Source organism: Cricetulus griseus (genome assembly GCF_003668045.3).
Source record: "Cricetulus griseus strain 17A/GY chromosome 1 unlocalized genomic scaffold, alternate assembly CriGri-PICRH-1.0 chr1_0, whole genome shotgun sequence".
In the NCBI taxonomy this organism is placed as follows: Eukaryota; Metazoa; Chordata; class Mammalia; order Rodentia; family Cricetidae; genus Cricetulus; species Cricetulus griseus.
The window spans coordinates 255,426,045-255,446,526 of record NW_023276806.1 but is presented as its reverse complement, the minus strand read 5'-3'; the positions used below and the strand labels follow the sequence as shown (position 1 = coordinate 255,446,526).

General features: G+C 50.6%; 1 protein-coding gene across 3 annotated transcripts in view; it reads left to right on the top strand.

Moving 5' to 3' along the window:
* Positions 1 to 20,482, top strand: part of Tfeb (transcription factor EB) — a 47,902-nt gene that overhangs the window by 10,625 nt on the left and 16,795 nt on the right. Inside the window, exon 2 of one of the 3 annotated variants that reach the window (XM_035451172.1) lies at positions 5,727 to 5,863. The exons of the other annotated variants lie outside the window; for them this stretch is intronic. The gene's annotated coding sequence lies outside the window, so the exon portion shown is untranslated. The remainder of the gene's footprint in view (positions 1 to 5,726; positions 5,864 to 20,482) is intronic. 3 annotated transcript variants of the gene reach the window in all.

Below are 20,482 nucleotides of genomic sequence, written 5' to 3'. Positions count from 1 at the left end.
GCTTTATTGATTTTAACATTTTGAGACAGGGTCTTACTATATATCCCAGTGTGTCACTCAGGCTAGCCTTGAACTCGTGATCTTTCTGTTTTAGTCTCATCTCCTCCAGTGCTGTGATTACAAGTTTCTGCCACTTGGGCCTTGAGGGTTTTACATTATCAGGAGTGCTAGGGGCCCAGGGTTGGAGGGGTTGGACCAAAGCTGGTGGGGAGGAGCTTAGAGTCCCAGGTATCAGATGATTGACTGTACAGGACCTCAGTTGTTGTTTTTTAACTCTTAGGAGGCCCATCGCCCAGCTCCCAAATAAATACATGAGCACTTATTCTAACTTATGAATGCCTGACCTTAGCTTGGCTTGTTTCTAGCATGCTTTCCTAACTTAAATTATCCTGTTTCTCTTTAACTACATTTTATCTCTGGGCTTTTTACCTTCCTTTATTCTATATATCTTTCTTTACTTCTTACTCCGTGACTGGCTGTGCAGCTGTGCGGCTGTGGCTGGGTGGCTGGGTGGCTGGGTGGCTGGGTGGCTGGGTGGCTCCCCTGGCATCCTCCTCTTCCTTTTCTCTCTCCTCCCCCTTCCCTAGATTTCTTCTCTTTCTTATTTATTTATTTATTTATTTATTTATTTATTTATTTATTTATTTATTCTCTCTTCCTGGCAGCTTTGCCTATTTCCCTCCTGACTTGCTATTGGCTGTTCATCTCTTTATTAGACCATTCAGGTGTTTTGGGGCAGGCAGAGTAACACAGCTTCCCATCCTCCTGCTTGTCTGTCCTGCTTCATAGAGTTAAACAAATGCAGCACAAAAGAAAGCAAGGCATCTTTGCATCATTAAACAAATATTACACATCATAAATGAATATAACACATCTTAAGCTAATATTCCACAACATGACCTCTCAAGACAGGGATTTAGTCTATTTCGGTCCATTCCCTCTGCCTAAAGGAGAGCCTCCAACATGGTGGATGTCCAGTAAAGCTTTTCAGGATGAATGAGTGAACACAAATTGAATCCCCTCATATGCCCAGAAATGAGGGCCTACAGATGGCTTCTCTAGGATTCCTACTCTGTAGGTACTTCATCCCTAGATATCCAGGACCTCATACACAGCTCAGCAAAGACCCCAGTCCTTTGCTTCTGCTCTGACCCTTCCTTGACCTTCTTCCCCTTCAGTGATCCAGCCCTCGGCCTTCTGACTTGGGTTTTTTATTTATTTATTTTTTTTGATTTTTTGAGACAGGGTTTCTCTGTGTAGCTTTGGAGCCTATCCTGGCATTCGCTCTGGAGACCAGGCTGGCCTTGAACTCACAGAGATCCACCTGCCTCTGCCTCCCGAGTGCTGGGATTAAAGGCATGAGCCACCTACGCCCGGCTGACTTGGGGTTCTTGGCCTGCTTCTCCCCATAGAAAGTTCTCCCAGTTCTATCAGTGGGTCTTGGGGGTGGGGGGCAGGGCTTCTGCTTGTTTGGCAAGGGAAGTCACAGCCTGTCCTCTGGTTTGTTTATAATCAGTTTGGGAACAGCACCTGTTCAGACCCCTATAGTCCCTAAGGGATGTGGAGTGGCCAGGAGATGACACACTACACCCCCACCCCCCACCGTCACTCATCTCTTCCCAGCTCTAGCCAGGTGTGCTCAGCTGTCCCGTCAGGGCAGTGCTGGCTGGCTCTCCCCTGGGCTGATTGGAGCTTTAGCAGCTGCCTGGATGGCACTGTCTCTAAGTTATTGAGAGGAGGAAGGAGGGAGCATAGAGACCCAGCAGCTAGCAGCCCGTGGCCTTTAGAACTATGGGGGTCACCAGATGTGGACTTGGCACCCAAGTCTGTACTGTACAAGTAGGTGGTTAGAGACAGAAGCTTCTGGAAGTCTCAAAGGACAGAGACCGGCAGACAGGGAGTAGACAGAATAAGGCAGGCAGATGAGGCCTTTTGACTCTTGGGTGGGCCCTCAGCCCTCCCTGCCTTCTGGACCCCAGAAAGGGCTGCTCTGCCACACTCTGGGTTATTTAGCTAGGGGTCACTGCTGCAGGCCCAGGAGGATTTCTTCCTGGACCAAGTCCTTCCTTCTAGGCATTCTGGAGGAGAGGGGAGGCCCCTGGGCCATTCACCTGCTGTGTAGAAGCCTTGGGACTCTGAGGTATTATACTTGGAAGCCTGAGGCCAGTGTGTCTACTTCTCTCTTCTCCACTCCCTCCACTTCTCTTCTCACCCTTCTTCCTCTCTCCACTGCTATCTCTATCTCTAGTGCATATTCTCTCTCTCTCTCTCTCTCTCTCTCTCTCTCTCTCTCTCTCTCCACTCTCTCTCCATCCACTTTATTTCTTTTTCTGCCTTCCTCCTTTGCTCGTGCTCAGGGGATGACCCAGAGTGAGCCTCCAGGTCCTGCCATTAGGCTCTCAGAGGAATGCCCCAGGATAGCGTGGGGTGGGTGTGCACCTGGCCTGATGCTCTCACCCTGCCCTTATCCAGGAATGCATCCTGGTCAGGATGAGGAAGAGGTTGAGGTAGCCAGCTCTGGTTGGCTGAGGGGCAGCCTGCAGCCTGAGCCATGCTGGGCACCTTGGGGGTCTTCATAGAGAGGGCCCCAAGCATCACACACTCTGACTAATTATAGGTTATCATCCAAGTGTTTTGAGCCTAATTATAGTGTTTTCAAAGCCAGGTGTGGGAAGAAAATATTGGAATTTCTATTACTATTTACCTATATCTTGTCCTTTCCTGCCCTGTTTTATTGTGAAATGCAGGGCAGTTGCCAAAGACAGCATAAATATACAAGCATAAAAGTAGCTGGGTCAGCAGGATGGCTCAGGCAGTAAAGGTGCTTGCCATTGAGCTCAGTTATCTGAGTTTGGTCCCCAAACCCACACTGAGGGAGGAGAGAACTGACTTCTGTAAGTTGTCCTCTGACTTCCTCAGAAGAATGATCACGTGCATAAAAAGAACCAATAAGCAAGGAGGGCGCCTGAAGGGCTGGAGAAATGGCTCACTGGCTGGACTCCCAGCACCCACATGGGGCAGCTCACAACCACCTATAACTTCAGCTCCAGGGGATCTGGCACCCTCTTCTGGCTTCCAAGAGTGCCTGTACACACTTGCACATACAAACATGTACACACACATAAATACAAATAAAATAAATCTTTTAAATAAAAGGGACTCCTCAGATACCAAGCTCCTGGATGGAGAAGCAAACTGTAACCTGAACTCTAAAATCAGCTTTGTGAGCTGGGTCTGGTGACTCACACCTTTGATCCCAGCACTCAGCAGGCAGAGGAGGGTGGATCTCTGTGAGTTCAAAGAAACTTCTTCCCTTCCAGAGCTTACCACTATGTTTGCATTATTATTATTATTATTATTATTATTATTATTATTATTATTATTATTTGGGGTTTTTCCAGATAGAGTTTCTCTGAGTAGCCTTGACTGTCTGGAACTTGCTATGCAGACCAGGCTGGCCAGAACTCAGAGATCCAGCTGCCTCTGCCTCTCCTGGGATTAAAGGTGTGTGCCACCAACTTGCCTGGTGTCTTATGATAGGTGTAATTAACATTCCCATCCTATGTATACCATGTGTGTACAGTACCTGCAGAGGCCAGAAGAAGGTGTGGGACCCACTGGAACTAGAGTTACAAATGGTTGTGAGTCACCGTGTTGGTGCTGGGAACCAAAACTGGGTCCTCTGCAAGAACAGCAAGTTGTGGTGATGTATTATTTATGATTTATTAAAGCTTGCCTGAGGATTCAGAAAGCAAAGTTAGCCACAAGCCATAGAAGCCAGGCACACACCTTTAATCCTAAGGCTCAGGATTAAGAGGTAGACAGATCTCTGTTAGTTCAAGGCCACACTGAGCTATACAAAATTGATGCAGTCCTAAAGAGAAATAGCTCACACAAAGATGATCTCAGTGCTTGGGATCACACACCTTTAATCCCAGGACTTATTAGAGATATTTAAGACAGGAACAGGGTCTCAGGGCTGGCGTTCATTCTCCAGCCACGTTGAGGAGAGCATAGCAGTCTGAGTGAATCTGAGGAGCAGTTTGAGGATCACCCCTTTGGTCTGAGCTGAGGTAGAGGTTAAGAGCTAGTAGCTGGCTGCTTTGCTGCCTTAACCCCTGAGCCATCTCTCCAGCCCCTCATTTTAAAAGTAAGTCTATTTTTGGCATATTTTTGTTTGCTAGTATGTATATGTTAAATCATTGGTGTATACAGTGGACCCTCTATCTAGGAGTTCTACATCTGAGAATGGAGTCGACTTCAGGTTAAAAATGTCTGAGGAGGAGACCTAGTGGTTAAGAGGGCTTGCTCATCTTTCAGGGAATTTAAGTTTGGCTCCCAGCGCCACACTGGTGGCTCATAAACTGTCTGGATCCAGCACCTTTCTCTGGGTTCCGTGGACACTGCACTTTTATGTACACACCCACGCCCAGACACACACATACACATAAAATATACCTGTACTGAATATGTACACAGTTTTTCTTGCTATTCCTTAAACAATACAATCATGTTAGGTTTTGGAGTAACCTACCAATGGTTTAAAGAACATAGGAGGATGAGCACTGGGCTAGATGTCCTGTGTATAAGAGAAACCAAACATTTCTGGATTTTAGCATCCGAAGGGACCCTGGAATGACTCCCCAGAAAACCGAGGACTGGAAGTGATGCTCATATTTCTGAGGTCAGGGAACGCATCAATTAGGATTAATCAGTTTCCTTCTTTTCATCTTTTCTGGTCAATGATGGAAGGGGTCTCTCATCAAAATGGAGACAGACCTCTGTACTATTGGAAAGTTGCCAGTAAGTCATGCTTGAATGGAGGGGACCCCAAATGGCAGTGCCTGCTATGGGGGTACCCTCTTCCCAGCCATGCTTCTGGACCTCCTGCCTAGAACATCTGGCACTGGAGGAGCACTCTGTACCTTCCATTGAAAGTGGGGGGGTCCTTTGACTTTTAGCCACCCCTAGGGCAGAAGTTTTCAGGTGGGAGCAATTTGCTGACTGGAGGACATTTGGCCGGGTCTGATGACATTAGCTGGTGTTATTATGAAGCACCCTAAAAAGAACAAGTTGTCCCACATCAGAAAATGGCCCAGCCCCAAGTCTCAGTGGTATGGCCTCTGAAAGTTGCTTAAGTGCTTTGTGCCTCAGTGTCTCAATCTGAAAAACTGAGAAACGGAGGTAGGGTTGCTACCTCTCTCCTTAATGGGGCTGTCATCAGGATGGGGGCTCAGGTGTTGGGGAAGCTGTTGTATATGGAACCCTGGGGCTACTGTGTTTCCCAGACAAGACGGGCTTTCTAGCATTGCCCCTTCCTCCCCCACTGTGTCCTTGTCCATGGGACAGAGGGAGTCAGCAGATGAGCCTGTTGCTGTGGGTCCCCCTGCAAGGAACCACCCTGCAGGCCCCAGGCTTTTGATGAAGACTGTAGAAATGTGGGGCTCTGTGGGAGCCCTGGGGCCCAGGCAGACCTACTGACTTTGTCCTTAGCTGGAGTCCAAGGTTGTGGGCATGATAAAGAGGTACTTATGACTGTTCTTTATCTGAGGCCCCACCGAAGGTCCAGGACAGCATTGGGGCTCTGCACATCCAGCTAGGCTCACCCTTCACGTTTCTTCCTGTTTGTTAGCCCAGGACAAGTCAGAGTCTAATTGTCCTCTCTGGTCTTCTCCGGCCTCTCTGTTCTGGGCTCCCCTCATCTCACTAGCCTCTGCCTTTTCCAGGAGTGGAGTCACAGCTGGTTCCGTCTCCCTGCTACACCTATCTCTGCATTCTCCAGGAGTCATGACTGGTCCACCCTCCCCACTACACCTCTGAAATACGCTGGGAAGAAGGGTCCAGGGAACTCCTCCATCCTGAGGTAGAGGTGGCTGCTAGCAGCTTAGTAACTGCCTTCCAGACAAGTATCTACCTGTGGGCACCCAGTGCAGGCTTTGTCATACCTCTGTGACAGGCTGTTAGAGAAGAGACCTAGGAGCCATAGAAATTGTAAGAATGGTTATGCATAAGACTGTTTCCACCAGGCAGAGTGCTTTGGCTCCTGTCTGCACAGAGCCTGACTGGGTCTGTCATATCAAGAAGGGCTATATAAGACACTGAACTGGGTGCCTGGAGGCCAAGGCCATGGGTATGTGATCAGTGGGGTAGGTGGAGAAGAACTTTGGTATCCTCTGGGAGGTTTGTGTTGTCCATTGTCCCTCTGTGTATCTCTGGGTGACTAAGAAAGTCTCTCTAGGACTGGAACCTGGGGCTGGGGAGGTTGGAGCCAACCTGCTTGGAGAGGGTGGGCTTTTGCAGGGAGGGAAAGAGGCTTCCAGCTGGAGCTTCCCTCTGTGCCGTGAGTAATCCTTGGCCACATTTGCTGTTCCCAGGGGATTGTGCAACTTCCTCTCACTGAGATGTAGGGGGCTGGGTGAGAAACAGCACTGGGGAAAATGAGGAAATGGCTGGGGCTCAAGAGGAAGTGCAGCTGAACACCTCAAGGGGCCTCCTTCCAAGGGTTACCCTCTCCTGTGTGTGTGTGTGTGTGTGTGTGTGTGTGTGTGTACACTGGGGTTTGGAACCTTGGACCTTGCTAATGCTGTACCACCCCAACCCTCAAGGGAGGTTTGATGGAGAGAGTGGTATGGTAATATGATTGGTTCTACCTTAGTCATTTACTGTGTGACCCTGAGCCTCGGTTTCTTCATACTGGAAATGAGGACCCAACAATTCCTACCTGCTAGAGGGATGGGAGGGATGAGGTCAGGTTGTAAAGCAGCATGGGTGAAAGGTGAGTGGCGGGCCACCCACTAGGCCTGGAGTTGAAGCTGCATAGGTGTGGGACCGGTGGTCAGGGAGGGCTGTTTTGAACTGTGGACAAGACCACTACTGAACTCATGAAGTCATTGCTGTGGTCTTCATGAACAGTTTTTGTTGTTAAGAAAAAACTTACGTGTGTTTCTGTGTGAGTGTATGCAAGGTGAGGGCAAGTGCTTGTAGAGGCCAGAAGAGGGAGTCCAATCCTCCCTGGGGCTAGGGTTTCAAATGTCAGCCACCTGATGAAGGTGCTGAGAAGCAAGCTCAGGTCCTCTGCGAGAGCAGGAGGCACTCTTAACCATAGAGCCATCCCTCTGGCCCTCCACAAACATTTTTAAAAACTAAAAAGGAATAATAGAAAAGGGCTGTAGAAGCTGGGTGGTGGTGACACACGTCTTTAATTCCAGCACTCGGGAGGCAGAGGCAGAGGCAGAGGCAGAGGCAGAGGCAGAGGCAGAGGCAGAGGCAGAGGCAGAGGCAGGCAGATTTCTGAGTTTGAGTCCAGCCTGGTCTACAGAGTAAGTTCCAGGACAACCAGGGCTACACAGAAAAGCATAAGGACCTTTGAATCCCCAGCACCCACATAGAAGCCAGGAATGGCCACGGGTGCCTGTAACTGCATTGTTGGGCATTAGAGATGGGCTTCCAAGAGCTAGCTGCCTTGCTGCAACAGTGATCTTTAGGTTTGGTAACAGACCCTGTCTCAGAAGAATGAGCAGAGGGTAATAGAGCAGGAACCTGCTGTCTCTCTGGCATGTGCTTGTATGCTCGAGCACATGCATACACACATATACACACATTCACACACATACACAGAATAGAACAGAACTGTGTGAGTGTGTTGCACAGTGCCAGTAGATCAGGAACTCCTGTTTTGGAAAACACTTTGTTTTGTGTGTGCGCCTTCAAGGTCAAATGAAATATGTCTTTCTGTGAGTCATGGTTAAAAACTTTGGGGCCGTTGCCTTAGAGACTCTCTCTTCTGAGCAGGGCTTATGCAGGACCTATTGCTTATAAAGGCTAGCACCTCAGCTGAGCTGAGTTTGCCATCCTAAAACCCAGAGATATGGCTTGGGGGTGAGGCTTCAGGGAGATGATGGAGAATCCGGAGTGTTGAATGGGATGAGGGAAGAGATAGTTCCTGGCATGGTTGGTTGGCTTGTGGTCTAGGGGCCTAGAGAGCTCTAGAGGCGCAGTTCCTTATTGATGGAGGCTGCAAGGCTGGGCCTGGCAGGAGGTGTCGTGTGTGTCAGATCAGAAAGTTGGGTGGGCATCCCCTGGGGACACTGCGGAGGGTTGTTTCTAGTGCTTCCAGATGGTGGGGTACTGTTGAAGATTTAGAGTTGCAATGTCCTCCTCCCTGCTTGCAGTAACTGGTGTGAAGCAAAGGGTTTAGCCCTTTCCCCTCTTGCTGTGCCTCTGTAACCTCCTGAACTTTGACTTGCCCTCTGCAGCCCCAGCTGGCTCTGGTGGGCCTAGTCTGTGACCTGACCCTCAGCTCTGAGTCCTGCCCCAGGAACCTAAGGCCCTTATATCCCTTAAATCCTAGCCTTGGCAAGTGCTTGGATCTCGGTGTCTTGTTTGTAGAGTGAGCACCCTAACCCACTGACAGCCTGCTAGGACAGTGCCCCAGCATCTCGTGACTCAGCACTGATAAACCCATTGCAGGAAGTGTAGGAGCTCTGGGTGGGTTGCTGTTGTGGTCTCTCAGGCTGGGATGGCTGAGGAAGGTCATGAGGATATCAGCTGCCTGTCTGGAGAATCCCCTTCCTCCCCACCCTGTGACTGAGGGTAGTAGGAGGAGCTGTGGGGAGAAGCCTGTGATCATGGCAGGCTGGGGATATCCCTGGCTTTGAGTGTAGGTGGTCAGCTAAGGCCCCAGGGGGTGAGACCAGGTCTGGCAACCCCCAGTCTCTGGAGCACTCCCTTCATTGAGTCTCCAAAGAGCCCTGGCTTGAGGGTTATGTTGCCAGAGGAAGGTCAGTGCCCAAGGTAGCCTCCAATTTCCAGAAAGCTGTGGGCAGCTTCCGGTCTGCCCAGCACTGAGCCCAGAGGCTCCAGCATGAGCTTCATAGTGCAGTGAGGTGTTTAATGAAAATCGACCTATAGTGAGCAGCTGCTGTTTGATTGTGAGCTAAGGGGTGCAAAGCACTTTGTTCCTAAGGGCCCTGGATTCAGTGTCACACAATCGATCCCTTCCTTGCCCCTCTAGGTAGAGAATCAGAATCCCCCAGGTGGCCTAAGAAGGAGCTCTCTATGGCAGAAGAGCTAGCCTCCTATAGCCCACAGGGCTGCTAGAACTTTCTAGTATTGGCGGCTGCCCTTGGTTTGGGTTTGCTTCAAATTCTCATGGCTCCTGTTGACCTCTCTACGAAGTCCTCAGATTGATAAACCTGAATCGTCCAGGGGTTTTCCCAGACCGTTTCTGTTGATGGCTTTGGTGGTCAAGCAGGTGTGGGGTGTGAATTTGAAAAGTGAGATGTGGGTGACGGAAGACTAGGAGTGCTGGTCGAAGGAGGCAGAGCCTCAGTACAACAAGAAAACATTACCCCTCCCCTCGGGGCATGCCGTACAGCACAGCAAATTTAATGAGCTATGTTGTCTTCTTATGTATTGCAAAATAGCTGAGATCAAATTTTAAATGTTATCACCATCACCAATGATAAATATCTGAGGTGTCAGACATGTTAATTAACTTGGTTTAATTATTCTACATTGTGTGAATATATTGTAACACCAGTTGTATATGCAAATATGTATGCTATTTATTTATGTTTACTTTATGTGGGTGTGTGAGTGCTTGCAATGTGCCTGTGCACCGTGTGCATGCAGTGCCTACAGAGGCCAGAAGAGGGCGTCAGATCCCCCTGGAACTTGAGTCATCAGTTTTTGTGAACACCCCTGCAGTGCTTGGAACCAAACCCAGGTCCTCTGCAAGAGCAGGCAGTGCTCTTAACTGCTGCACCATCTCTCCAGTCCTATACAGCAGAATGGGAGAGCTGGGTGTAGTGGTGCACGCCTCTAATCCCAGCATTGGGGAGGCAGAGGCGATGGATCTCTGAGTTCAAGGCCAGCTTGGTCTACAAAGCAAGTTCCAGGACAGCCAGGACTACACAGAGAGACCCTGTATTGAAAAAAAATGGGAAAAAAAAGAGAGACAAAAATGAGGGCTAGGGTGTGGCTTAGTGGTGGAGTGCTTACATAGTGTACAAAGTGGGGCGAGTTCTTTGCTGGGCTTGTTAGAGCCTTTGATGGGTTAATATTCATTTAAAATTAATTTTGCATGTGTGTATGTATGAACATGTATGTGGTATATGTTTTCATGTATGTGTGTTTAAGTGTACTTGCCAGCACACATGTCCCTTGAGACAGGCCCTCTTACTGAACCTGGAGCTAGACTGGCAGCCAGCAAGCCCCAGTGACATGCTCCCTACAGTGCTGGGTTACAGATACACATGCGTCCACTCCTGGCTTTTTGTATGGTTTATTTCCTGGGGATTTGAACTCAGGACCTTATGCTTTCACAGCTCATTTACCTGCTGAGTCTCCCTATTAATCCTCTTTATGTCTCTCTAATGTGCCTCATGTCGTTGAATTCCTGCTGTTCAGGCTGCATTTTCTAGATGGACTGGAGCGAGGCTCTGTGTGATTACCTGTGAAATCACGGAGGCTGGACCAGGTGCTCCAACTCAATGACCAAGATTGGCTTGAGATCCTTCCTTCCTCTCTTCCTGGAGTGGAGCTTGTGCGCCAGGAGCTCTGTCCCCCCCCCCCCCCCCCCTTTTTTTCCAGCCCTCAGCATGAGAATGTCTTGTGTGCTTAACATGTGGTTTCTGGGAGACACTTCAAAGGCTGGGGCATGGCGCTATGCTTTGTCTTGCTCTTCTGTCCTCTGGCCCCGGGGCTCCCCTCTGCGGAAATAAAGCCCTCACCCCATATTGCTGCATTGCTATGGAGAGGAGTTCCTTCGGTAGAATGTGTGTGCTGTGTGGTTCGCAAATTCCAGCTACAGATGGGCACAAACGAAACAAGCTTGTGATTTCTGGAAGGAGACCCCAGCCATGGGGTCCCATTGGCTAAGAGTCCTCTGGGTTTACCTGCTGTGTGATATTGGTCCTGTAGTAGACTGCTGCCCCTCTTTGGTCTCTGCCCACTGGAGAGAGCTGGTCTGACTGGCTCTGGAGACCCATTTCACAGGTGAGCAGAGGTACCAGCCAGGGGGCATAGTGTTGAGGGAAGAAACATGCCTTTTCAGAAGAAAACATCAGTTTACTTCTGCGATTGGGCATCTCTGAAGCTCTCAGGTGCCTGTGACTCCTGTCTTTCACGCAGGGCGCTGGAGGATGACCTGTGCTGCGGGTGCTTGTAGACAGAACCTGCCTGGTCGTGTAGGTGCAGAGGTAGGGCTCCTCTGTGAATGATGCAGTGCTCAGCAAAGGGCTGGGAAGGGCAGGAGGTGGTGCTTCCCTGGCAGCGTCCTTTCCTGGAGGGCTGTTTGCCCACTTATTCTTAGCCGTGACTCATTATGGAGTCTATTTTTAGCTCTGGTTCCAAGTGTTGCCAACATGTTGTGCATGGCGACTCCTGTGGATGCTTCTGGGGGCTGGAGGAGAGCTGCGTGGTCTCTTATATCACTCCCAGTCACCACTTGAATCTGGACGTGTAGCAGGGTTCATATTTACTCGTGTCGCTTTCTCTTGCCATCTCACTCTGCCTCAGTACGGTGGGTGGGGATAGTGTGGGGGTGATGTGGGCTTTGCCACTAACTACAAAGGAGAGGTTAAAGGTAAGGGCATAGGCTTCCCCAGGTAGCCATCAGTAGATCCAGTTGGCCTTTGGCCCCCTGCAGACAAGGGTCTCAGAGAAGTGAAGCAGGCTCCACACTGCCGGGATAAAACAGGACAGCTAAAGGAGGAGGCATGAGATAGTGGGTGATACTTAGGGACTGAGAGGATTTCTCAGCTTTCCTTTATGTCACATGACTCCTGGGATGGGGTTCAGAACAATCATTTATACCAGGCATAGTGACAGTGGTGACTTTGGCACAGCAGCAGCCATGAGGGGTTAAGAGCACAAAGGTGGGCTGGAATCTGGGCTTATTCCTCAAGGTTGTGTCATGTCCATTTCTATGCATGCAAGATCCAGACTGTAGAACCTGGCCACAGGGCACGAGTGTGCATGGAGCTGCAGCCGTGGTACTGTTGGGAGATGACTCTAGCCGTGCCCCTCCCTCTTGCTTTGGAATTGTGGAAAAGAGGCTGGCATTTGTCCTGTATGGACTCCATCACACGTGCCTCATCCATTTCCTCCAGCCAGCTATTAGTTGAGGAGAAGCCAGAGAAAGCTGGGCCTTTAAAATAAACAAACCAATATTCATTTATTTCTTATAGTATGTATTATTACTCCTTGGAAATTTCATACGCTATATCTTGGTCATACATACCTCCCCTCCCCCACACGTCTCACAGCTATGGTCTTGAGAGCATGGCAGTGCCCTGTGACTATCTGGGGTGGAGGTGACCCTCCCTTCTCCCTCTCCCTCTCTTTAGTGTAAGGGCTCCATGTGTTTTGTCTGGAAATGAGGTCCTGCTGCTTTAGTGGGCTTGGGCTTGGGTGACTGCCATGTCCCCGTCCTCTGATGTTCTGTGCCCTGCCCCTGGCTGATGACTGACAACACAGACTCTTTGGTGCTGTGTGCCCCTCAGTGTGTGACACAGATGAGCTGCTCTGGATAGACCCTTGAGCCTGGTGGAGCTGCTCTTCCACACTGGGCAACCTTGGAGATAGTGGTCATCTTAGAGCTGGCTCTTACAGGTGGGATGGTCCTGAACAGAGAGGCCCCTACTACAGTGCAGATGCCCTCATACGCTATACAGGCAGCTGTGAAATGGCCCCAGCGTGACATCCCAGAAAAGTGGGACTGGCACAGTGACCTCTTTCCACCTTCCTCTCCCTGCTCCCTTTTTGATTGTCTGTTTCCTGCTCTGTCGAACTAGCCTGATGCTACCCCAGCCCTGAATTCCAGACTCCATCATAGCCATCTGCTCTCCACAAGGCCCCACTGGTCTCGTAGTCTCTGTTCTCAGGAAACAGGAGCAATCTCTCAGGGTGAAGGTGGGCATAGTGCAAATGCACACACATGAACACACACATGAACACACACATGAACACAGACACACACACACACACACACACACACACACACACACACACACAGAGGATCACACGGATTAAATATGCTCTAAGACACCATACTATGTGAGGCCGATGACCTACTATTGTCATTTGGCTAGGAGACGGAGGTCTTTGGCCATCAGAAGAGGAGTGGTCATCCATCTGTGTCTGATGGATGAAAGCTGTCATTGTGATTTTTGTGTGTGACCTTCAGAGAGTGTGAAGCCTATAGGGCCCCACATTTGTGTGAAAGAGTGTGTGAAACCTGTTGCAGAGCCCCAGAGGCAGCACCAGGTGCTTCCCCAGGCTCAGGAGAATGGAAAGTGACTTCAGCAAAGGGCCTGTCCCATTTGGGTCACAACCTGAGGTATAGGTGGTTTGCCCTCCTCCTCCCCCTGCCCACAGGTACTCCATCCCCACTCCCTCACTACTCCCTGCTCAAACCCTGCTTATTCCTGGGGAAAATGGCTGCCTTGTCCTGCAGTCCAATGTCCTTCCTTGTTGTGGTGCTTCAGCTAAAAGAGATAACACAGGGACCAGGAGGTCATCAAGTCCCAAAATTCAGGCACCAGGCAATCCCTGCCCCCAATGGAAGTGGCCTGTTGAGGTCCAGTCTGGGACACTGTGGTCAACACCTGATACCAACTGAGTGGTTTTCCAGCTTGAGACCTGCCAGGGAGGGGAGCGGGCAGCTGAACCTGCCCACCGCCTGCCTGACACCCTGGCTGTAGCCAGCTGGTGACTCATTTCCCCAGGGAGAGCGCCAGCAAGTCTCCTGGGGCACCCTAAGGGTATCTGTACAGCTGGATGGCCAGAAGTCCTGGGTGCCTCAGAAAACTTGTGCAGATGTAGTCCACACCTGGGCAAGCCGTGGAGGTAGCAGTAAGGTCCTACATATGGGACCAGGGCACTCCCTTGTCCCTCCACCCTCCCTCTGACTACTAAAGAGGCTGCAATCCCAGGAATACACTGTCCCTATTATGTAAGAGGTCCAAAAGTGAGCAGATAGCCAGTGGGTAGACTCAGGAGTCCCTGTTTCTATTGCCTGTCCCTGGCCTGTCCATTCTTCTCCCTGGACTGAGGGTAGGAAGTGTTTGCTCACCCCTGCAGCCCCTGCTCCAGCCTTGCTGCCCAGAAGGGGTGGGAGGCTCTCTCTTGGGAAATGAATTCTTGGCTTGAGCCCAGGTCCCAGCTCTGCTCCAGGGTAATGCTGGGTGTACACACAGCCCCATTGTGTGCCTGGGCTTCAGGCCTGCGTCATGGGCCTGGCACTGGTGCTATCAACAGCAGTGGCTCCCTAGTCTCTTCAGCAGCTCCCACAATGGTCTGAGCCTCAAACTCCGGTGAGAGGTGGGGGGCTGGTGATCAGGAGAGTCCGGGTGAGGCCAGGAGCACTCAGCTGCTTAACCACTGGTCCCTGCTTCCAAGCTGAACTTCTGAAATTGCATGACCCCAGCTCTCCACAGCCAAGCTGGGAAAGGGAGGCAAATTTCTTCCTGGTAAATAGCTTCTGGGTTATACAGGGAGCCCGTTACATGAGGACCCAGATCCCCTGTGTGCTTCGTAAAGTAAGGTCAATAACAATCAAGGATGGTATGGTTGGTGGGAAGAGCAAGCTTCCAGAGCTGGAGAGCAGGCTCTGCCTCAGTTCCCCCATTCTAGCAGTATTATACGTTCTTTCTAATAAGGGAAAGAAAGGAGAGTAGCGGTGAGGCGTGACCGCGACCGGGCCTAGAATCTTCTCTTGAGCTCCATAGACTGGCCCTGAGCCCCTCACAGGCCTTGGTTCCACTGGGAAGCAGGGCATTCTGTCTCTAGATGCTTCTATTCTGAGAGTCTGGCCTGAGTCTCTCTATCTCCTCAGGTTTCTAGCCTGAAGGGGCCTCTACAGCAAAGGAGCCTGCCATGGGCGGCCTAGCTGCAGGCAATAAGGGTCCCACTTCTGCCTTGTGTCCAAGTCTGATGGCCAAGGGAGAGTCCCCAGACATGCCCTTTGTGGGTTCACCTTGTTTTGCACCTCCATAGTTGGACTTACTCTGAGAGTCCTGTTTCCCATAACCCACTTTCCTAGCTACCCTGTCCATCCTGAGTATGAGGCCTGTGTCCTCCTTCAGTACCTTAGCAAAGGACAGGGCATTCCTTAGTGACTGTGGCACTGTGAAACCCCAGGGCTGGTGCACGGGGACAGGTGGAGATGATAGCTGGAAGGGGAAATGTCGGCTGGCTCCATCCCTCAGTTCCTCCCTTCACGATGCTCAGGGTCCTCACTCTGTACCTTTCCCAACACCCTGCCACCACGATCCCCTCCCCCCAGGGCACAGCAGGGGATATAACAAGCCCTCAGTGAATGAACACGGCAGGCATGACCCAGAGGGTGGCATCGGGTATCTGCTACTTGGAGGATTATGGGAGTTCCAAGGAAGACAAACCCAGGACAGGCCTTGGAAAGCTTACACACTAACTAGAAAACTGGACAGGGTATTAGAGATTTGGGTCAGCAGTTAAAAGCACTTGTTGCTCTTGCAGAGGACGCAGGTTCAATTCCCAATACTCACATGATGGCTCACAGCCATCTATTATTTCAGTTCTAGAGGATCCAACACCCTCGTCTGATCCCCGCAGGCTCTAGGCACACATGTGGTCACATACATGCACACAGGCAAAAGACACATTCGTGAAATAAAAGAGAATTTCAGAATCAGACAGGAGCTTCTCAGTGCCTCAGTTTCTCCACTGAGTTCCTTACATCTTATTGACAAGGTCCCATGAAGGGCACATGAGAGAGCCCTTAAACACATCCCCCCCCCCGCCCGAAAGTGGTGAAGTGCTGTTTGCAGGTTTCAGGGTGGGAGCAATAGACCACACAGTCAGTTCAAGGCGAGGGGCTACATGACACTGTAAAAGTGCACAAACTGGACAACCTGAGTTCAATCCCCAGAACCTGCAATGGAAGGAGAGAAGTAACTCTTGAAAGTTCTTCCTGACTGCCACATCAGTGCTATGGCATGCAGTGACATGCATGTGTGGGTGTGTACCCACACAACAAATAAAATAAAAACCATACTGTGTACACCCATCTATCCAGCCATTATGTCCACCCGACATATATAACTATTTATCTCTCTATTTATAGATTATGTCAATCTGTCCATTCATCTACTCATTGGCCTATCTATGTATCCATTCATCGTCCACACACATATCCATCCACCCACTTGTTCCATCCATCCATGAATGAATGGTATTCATCTCTCATGGCTTGTTGAACTCTCAATCTGCCAGATGCTGGATTATATACTTTATACTTCGTCCATACAGAAACTCCCCAGGATGGAGGTTATTTTCATTTTATATACCAGAAACCCGAAACTCTATTAGATGAGATAGATTAATGAAGCTCTCACAGCCAGTACGTACAATTCAATCTCAGCCAGTAACTGACATTCAGCCCTGTCTGCTTCAGAACACCTGCTTCAAAAAAAAAAATTATATTTTTATTTTATGTACACGAGTGTTTGCTTGCGTGTGTGTTTGTGTACCATGTGTGTGCCTCATACTCACAGGCCAGAAGAGGGCTTTGGGTTCTCTGGAACTAGAGTTATAGATGGTTGTGAACTGCCATGATGGGGGCTAGGAACAAGACCTGGTTCATCTGCAAGAGCAGCCAGCATTGTAGACGGCTACACTGTCTCTGCAGAGCACCTCCTCTTGATGCTGAATCAAATGGTGGCCCTAGTGTTCCTTCCTGAGTTCTCAACACAATGACCTCGTTAGCAAATGAGTGGCTCACTAGTGTGCTGTAGTGGTGGAGTCCTGGACTCTACCCTAGAAGCACCCTGCGGGTGGAGGAACCTAATGTCACCGTCACCACCCTCGACAGACAGTGTTCCCCTGAACATTAGCATTTCTGCTGAGCCTGGTTTCTTCCCTCCACCTTTACAGCTCTGCTTCCAGGGACATTCTTACCTGCCCATTGGTCAGAAAGTTATAGGTACACATTTGGCCACTACATCTGACTTTGGCCATCTTTCCCAGTGACTGAGTCTTACATTCTTGCTTCTCAGGTCCCCACAGGGAGGTCAGCTCCTGTCGCCAGCTCATCCGCAGTTGGCCCTTCTAAGCTCAAGAGCTAGCAGCTCAGTTTCAGTTCAGATTCCTACTGGCTGACAAAAGAATGCAGCTGGAAATAGTTTATTTGGGAGATTTCCCAGGGACTACCTGGAAAAGTAGGGCCCATGAGTCCTGGAAGGGCAGGAAGCTGATAAAATGTAGATTATGAGCCAGGCGTTGGTGGTGATTGCCTTTAATCCCAGCACTCCGGAGGCAGAGGCAGAGGCAGTCGGATCTCTGTGAGTTCGAGGCCAGCCTAGTCTCCAGAGCTAGTGTTGGTGTTTACTCCATTTCTGACACTGGCTAGTCCTTTCCTGGCCTCACCAGGTGAGAGACCCCTGGGTACTACATTTTCACCTAGAAAGATGTGTGATCATGCTAGGAGGCACATAGCCTGCAGCCAGAAGTCCCCCTTTAAAAAGAAAAATACGATTATTATTTTGTTTGTTAAGATCAGGTCTCTTGGGCTGGAGAGATGGCTCATCAGTTAAGAGCACTGACTGCTCTTCCAAAGGCCCTGAGTTCAATTCCCAGCAACCACATGGTGACTCACAACCATCTGTAATGAGATTTGGCGTCATCTTCTGGCTTATAGGCATACATGCAGGCCGAACACTGTATAAATAAGTAAATAAGTAAATAAATCTTTAAAAAAAAAAAAAGATCAGGTCTCTCTACATAGCTCTGGCTATCCTGGAACTCACAATGTAGCTCAGGTTGGCCTCGAACTCACCTCCTGATTTTAGACTCCTTGTAGGGGCTATTCTTCTTTCCTTTCTTTCACTGCCCCTGCCTCTTCTCCAGACCCATGGCTACCTTTGGCTGCCCATTGATCAGTGGGGCCTTCTGGTGCCCCTCCCTGTGTGTGCATCCGAACAACATACAGTTCGTGAGACATGGTTGTTGTGGGGTAGTTTTCTGCAAACTCACTCCTGATCCTTCCTAGTGAAGGATCTTCCAAGTCTGATTTGAGGGGAAGGGCTATCTACCCCAGCCCTGCTACCCTCATGCTATGTCTTCTACCTAGTTGGGCTAGCAGGGAGAGTCAAAAGAGGGAGTGGCAGGCTAGGGGTGTGCTTAGTTGATAGAGTGCTTGTCTAGCATGCTTGAAACTCTGGGTTTGATCCCCGGCCCTGAGTAAAACCAAACCTAGAGTCTCAAGCCTGAAACCAAGCATTCAGGATGTGGAGGTCGGAGGTCAGAAGATCAAGGTCATCCCATGCTCTGTTGTGAGTTTGAGGACAGAGTGGCTCCATAAGATACCAAGTAAGCAAGCCCCCAGCATGAAGCTGGTGAAGAGCTGGGACAGGGCTGGGGCAGGGCTGGGGCTCACCATACGTCTCTGCTGGCCAGGCCCACCACATGGATCCCTGTGGCTTTGGCTTTTCTTCCTAGCTGCCACTTGCAGCTCTTCTCTGTTGATGTTTGATGACTGTTTGCATGTCTTGGTGGTGGTGTCAGGCACATGTCTGCCACGGTGGGTCACCTACCTCACCACTGACACTCTGCTTAGCAGGGGTGTCTCTTCCCATGTCCATTGCACTTCCCCTTACTCACTGGTATAGAGGGTGGCCATGCTTGTTCCAGGCCCAGCTGAGTTGGCCAGGGACTGGGAGTTTCTGAGGTAGGCATGCGCTAGATGTGTTTTTCTGGGTCTTTCTCAGGTTTGGGCTCAAGCATCTTCCATCTGTGGGGAATCTGCTGCTGGAGTCTCCTGTGAGCGAAATGGAACAGCTCAGAGTCCTGGAGGTGGCAGAAGGACACAGAGATAAAGATAATTACTGGGGGCAAGATACTTCGCCGGCTACACCGACGCATGGTCAGGGCTCCTCTCTGCCACCTGGGAAGGGCAAAAGACTAGTGTTTAAGGACTAGCAAAAGGTAGAAGTGACTGGGGGGAGAAAGATGTCCATGTTCCTCTCATACCTGCGTGTGGCCCCGGGGTAGAGCTGCAGGTGGCTGGCCAGGACGCAGCACTGTGAGGCTGTTCTGGGAGGGCCCTTTCACCTCAGGAGAGGAGAAGGTGGCTTTCAGAGCAAGTGTCCTCTGGCTTCCTGGTTGGCGGGCTGGAGAGGTCAGAGTGCTTCCAGGCAGTGCAGGTGTAAAGGCTGAGTTCTGGGTCGGGCAGCTACATCCCTGGACACACCCAGGTGGGCTCACTGAGGCCAGCACCCTGGCAGGGAGCTCCCCCTCCTTGGTACCCTACTGCCTCTTCCCTGAGCCCACTCACTCTTGGGCAGGACAGGAGAAGTGGGTGTGGCATGGGGAGAAGAGCCCTCCACTGAGGGTTCTGGACCACTGCTTGTGGTTGTCCGGTGGCCTCTATCCACACTGGCCACCCTCTCCTGCCCCCACCAGGCGTGAGTCAGACCGAAAGCAGAAGCAGCCAGACACTGTGCCGGGTGAAGCGAGGCAGAACCAACTGTGCTATTTTGGAACCTGATTAATTCCCCCCTCCAGCTCTGCCACCTCCTTGTTCTCAGGGCTCCTGTCCTCTCCTGGTCTTCAGCACTTTGCCTTCCTCAGGGGACAGTCTGGATGGTACTTTGGTTATCCCTGATCTGTATGGGGGTGGTGTTAAAAATTCTCCTATTTGGACTTTCTTGCTGGTTTCTGGGGTATTAGCCCTTGGGTGGGTGTAGGGACAGAGCGCCCCTCCTGGTGGGAACTGGCGAACACTAATAACCCTGTACCACCACGCCCTGCCCTGCCCATCTTTCACCAACTCTCAGGCCAGCTGTCAGCTGTCGCTCCCAGGGTGGGAGCTGACAAGAGCTTCAGGTGGGAGCCTGTCCCAGAAGTCAGTCTCAGAGGGGTGGGGGTGGGGATTTCCAGACCCAGAGGGAAGATATTTTGGGGTCACAGGCCTTTTCAGAACCCATGAAATCACTCTCTGAAACAGGCTTAACTGACCTCCATAGTAAGTGGTTTTTTATTGGGAATGCTAGGCCTGTTTAGGGTTCTGGCCCCATATGTTGGGGCTTCTGTGGTGCCCACATGAGCTTAGGTGTCCCACAAGTCCAGCCTGCAGAGGTGAATGAGGTCAGTGGGGTGTGGGATGGTGTGCCGATGGTGGGGTGCTGGAGGTAAGAGCTGCCACATGTCCATGGACAGAGCGGACAGGGCCTTTCCTGAGTCTGTGTAGCTGGAGACAGGTATGGTTGCCATTGTCATGCGCAAACGTGTGTGTGTGTGTGTGTGTGTGTGTGTGTGTGTCTGTCTGTGCTGAGTCTTAGTGCCCTAAGACTCTATGTATCTGAGAGTTCTGGGTCTTAGAACTGTCCTGTCTTTTGGGGGAGTCAAAGACCCAGGTTGGTGTGCATGTGACAGGTGTAGCAGTGGGTGTTCCTCATGCAGTTTGTCCTGACGGAGTCCGGTACCATCTCAGCCTCCCTTC